Here is a 4507-nt window from a genome sequence, read left to right on the forward strand (position 1 = left end):
CCTAATCAATGAGGCCTTGCATGCTACACCACCCCTCACTTCTCTCTTCGTCCTCACTCGTCCTCCATCGCATCAGTCCTTCTTTCTCGATCGCCCCTGGTGTTCTCTCCCTCTCTCTCGCTCTCTCTCACTCCGCCGTCTTTTTCCCTTCTCTGTTCAATTAGCAAGCGACTAGAATGAGGTATCAGGTCAATTGGCCATGAAGAGATCTTTAAATGGAGCAAGATGAGGTCTACACTCACAATGAAGTCATAAATGATGAATTTGGGTGTCCTTTGTGTGGATCAGCATTTTAGTACTGAACCATATTTCTCTAAGTATCTTGCCGCTTGATAAATCAACAAGAGGGCAGAAGGAGACACTCCTCAACATAGTGACATCATCAGATCTGGTTCCTGATCAACTCCAAAATCAAAGTAATTGTTCCTCAACAAAAGCTCTATAATGTTTTAGATTTAATCAAAATCCAAACTGAGTTTTTCGGATATCCAACGACAGACAAACTAACACTGGCAATCACATCCCCCCTCCGCGGGTTTGTCCTTGGGTCAAAACTCGGGATAGACTTTATTTTAACTAAATATTTAAAAAATATAAGCTTAGCTTATTCTTTGTAAATTTGTCAAAGTATTGGCAATACAAGCTGCAATCTGCCTCACGCATTATATGTTGTACCCACAGAACACTACATGGCATTAGGGTTAGCATTTAGCCTGAAGCATCTCCAAGTGAAGCCTCGCACCTTTCTTGGGTGTGTTTAACATAGTTTGATGGTCTCCCTCATGGTCTCAGGTTTTTTTCATACACAAATGATATGTGTTGGAACTCAGGGTCTCATTTTTCATGTGAGAGGTTAGCCTACTGATCCCCCTTCCCCTTTTCCAGGAGATGCTGTGTTATTCCCTCCTGTCTGCTGCTCTACTTGCTCTCAGCCACCTTCACAGGTCTAAAACAGCACCAGCAGTTCCTAGATCAGGGCTTACAGACACCTTCCCCACCACCTGCTGGCATAGATGAATGTGGATCAGTAGGCGCTGTAGTCCCTGTGGGTGTTTAGAGCCCACCCTGGTGGGTCAGACGGGAACGGTGGGGCTGGATCCCCGATACCCAAACAGGTGATTATTTACCAGTCCCCGGGTCTCTGCAGGAACCAGGCGGTGATGGATTCTGACGAGGCTGATGATCACTCTTGCAATGAGAGTAATTAATATAATGAAGAGCTTCTGAGCATGTGCAACAGCGTGTGATGAATAGAGCGCGTGTGCTGTCGTTACTCACAGGTGACAAAAGGGTGTGTGGGGGGTATCGTGAAGAAGGAAGTGTATTGTAGGTTGGAGGAAAGGAAAAGCCAGAGTGGAACCGAAAGTGTGAAGTTATCAAGCGGAGGACATCGTGAATAGAATATGTAGCAGTGCGTCTGACTAAGATTGGATTCATAGAAGAAGTGACAAACATGGATAGGCAAGAAAAGTCAAAACACAAAGACAAGCACATGGATACACAGGATCCAAGAGGTTTATTCATATTGCTTAGATGTAACCTTTTAACTAGGTAGAGGGTCCATGTTTCACAAATACACTCCCCAGATATTCTAGTTATAATTAGCTGTCGTCGTGACATGTTATGTGCTGACCTGCTGTCTGCAGCGGAATTATCTTCACTAATGAACCTAAGCGGAGTCAATGACTCAGGATGGGGGAATGTTGTCTACAAAACAGGAAGAAGACTTGTGTGGGTGTTGTGCTGCAGCGTGGATGCGGTGGGTGTGGATCTAGCCTGACTGTTATTGGTGGGTTTGAGGAAACGATATCCAGTCCACAACATAACGAGACCTGTTACGCACTGCTGGGCAAGCTATTATACCTGCTAGACTCCTAGTCACTAATTTCTCCACGTGTCACTTAACGTGTGTTTGAAATGAATCACTTGGTGCTTAGACGAGCCTACCCTCCGCCTCCCACTCAGCGCCGTGACCCCACTGCTCTTCCTTCCTTAAAGTACGAGTCGTTAAACAGCTGAGAGCATCCTGCAGCAGTTATAATGGGGAAATAATGAACGCAGTTGCCTCAGGTATTTATCACAGCAGCTTTTTAAGACGATGCCGGTTTACTTGCTAAATTGTGCGGGGGGGGGGGGGGGGCGTAGGCAGTTAACGCCAGTCAGAGAACACACTGGCAGAGACAAGAATGGTGCAAATCTTCATCTGTGTGGCTCACGTGGAGCTCACCTTCCTGGCCCTGGTGAACATGATCATGAGGAAGCTGCATGAGGAAACCAGAAATATTTCATTTGACCGCCACATTTTTTTTCTTTCCTTGAGTCCCAGTGGATTTGTGAGCTACATTTGAAGAGTATTCCTGTAGAAATTCCTGAGTTATCGAGTTCAGTTGAGGTGATGTTTGACCTCTTTTCTTGGCTCATCATTAAGTCCCGGTGGACATTTGTGGCAAGTTTGAAAAACTTGAAAAACAATGCATTCCTGATATACCATCTTAACGAGAATGGGACAGAATATCACGCACATGAGGTGACAGTGACTTTGTCCGATGAGTTTTGACCATCAAAATGTTTTCATCCTTGAATCCTAGTGGGTGCTTGTGGAAAATTTGTAGAAATTCCCTCAGAGCTGTCCCTAAAATATCGCATTATTGATAATGGGACAGATTTAACGCACATGACGTTGCCTTGCCCTCTGACCACCAATTGTTGAGTCACAGTGGATATTTGTGCTAAATTTCCTCAGGTTATTACAGAGACATTTCATTCACAAAAAGGAATGTACGAACTTACGGACAGGCAACCCGAAAACAATATCTCTGGTCGAGAGCTGTCTGTGGCGTGGAGGCATAAAAACACCATACTTCTCGTGGCTTAATATGGTAAATGCTGCTTTTGTAATGCCACAGTACAAACAACCAGTGAACTCTTGGTGACACATCAGACTGGCCCAGTGTGGATACAATACAGTGTGGTGTGTCTGCTGTCCCACCACTGGCGGCCTGGCTGAGAGGGTGGGGCCTTTAGCTCAAACCAACTGGCTCGAAGCTCAGTCGGTCCCTCAGTCGCTCGCATCTCCTACAGACGTCAGCGCAAGCTGGTCTCACCGCGGCTCCTTTACAGACTGCTTTCATGTGTCCTTTAATGAGGAAACCACCGGCTCAGCAGCCTGCTATAAAAGACAGGCGAATTAAAACACCCAAATATGAATCAGCCACTCTGCCTAATTCAGCAGCCCAGGCCAGAGGCGTAGCTCGTCTTTAGGGAGACGTCAGGAAGACAGGAGTCTGTTGTCTGCAAAGGGTTTAACGGGGGTGAAGACTGGAAGATGCCAAATCAATGCTGAATAGATTCTTCAGCTTTATCTTGTAGCTTTGAAATCTAGAAGTCCTCTTTTGCACTTTGATGAATATGATAGTCAAAGCACACAGCTAAGCTGCTAAGCTAACTTCCCAAAGAACAATATCAGTGAGTCATAAGCCCACAACACAACTCCTGAAACCACAGTCTGCTACAACTGTGGCTGCCACTGAGACGACAGCAGCTCCATAAAACACCGTCAGGAGACACCAACCCTCGAAACACTTGCATAAAATAAAACCACGCTTGTTTTCTGCCCTCTTTTCATTGTAATGATGGAAATAAGGGGATCATTCTGACATTAGTCTAGTTATTTCTCCATGACTGATGTGAAGTAGTATATCAGTACCTCTGGAGCTTTGGAGAGAAGATGTAGCCGACGACACCTAAAAGGCAGCGATGCTTGAACAAAGGCCGACTCACAAACTTCAAAATGAATAAAATGGCTCTAACAGTTACAGAATTGGGGGACCAGAGGATACTGGTATCTAGGTGTCAGAATGTGAAGCAGTCGATCCCACTTTGTTGCTTCATAATCAGTTTGGAGGGGCCTCAAAATGGCAATTCCAACCAATTAGTGGCCTTCAAAATGTCCGATGCTTGCAGTGAATGGAAGCCTCCGGCTTGGCGTGCCTATATGCGATCTGTAGTTGAGCTAAATTCCAGCTTTAACCAGCAAACCACTAGCTAACATGTTGAGCAGGTGTAAATTCTTCATTCTATTTTAGCATGATAGCAAGCTAGCTGACCGGAGCTTGACAAGACCTCCAGGTGTGTAGTCACACAAGCTACTGCACAAATATAAATTTGGACGACTGAAGATGATGTATCAGCCATATGCCTCGCTCAGAAGCACAAATGTAGACCTTGTTGCGATGTTCGTTGGCGCTGAAGCTAATTTCAGATGTCTGTTTCAAATATGCTCATTTTTTCCATCTTTCTTCCATCATATGTTTGGTAACGTCAAAAAACAACAATAACATAAAGTTAGAGAAAGCAACAGGTGCACCTGCATTAACCCTGAGCTAGTCTTAATTAAACAAAGCTAAAATGGGCGTTTACTGGTGACACAGTAAGTGTGGCGAGACTACGGTTGATTAGCTCCAAGAACTTGGCTTTTTCCAATTATAAACCAAGATAAAACACAGTG

This window comes from Aulostomus chinensis, chromosome 22 (genome assembly GCF_037954235.1).
Source record: "Aulostomus chinensis isolate RoL2024-O1b breed Wild chromosome 22, RoL_Achi_v1.0, whole genome shotgun sequence".
Classification (NCBI taxonomy): domain Eukaryota; kingdom Metazoa; phylum Chordata; class Actinopteri; order Syngnathiformes; family Aulostomidae; genus Aulostomus; species Aulostomus chinensis.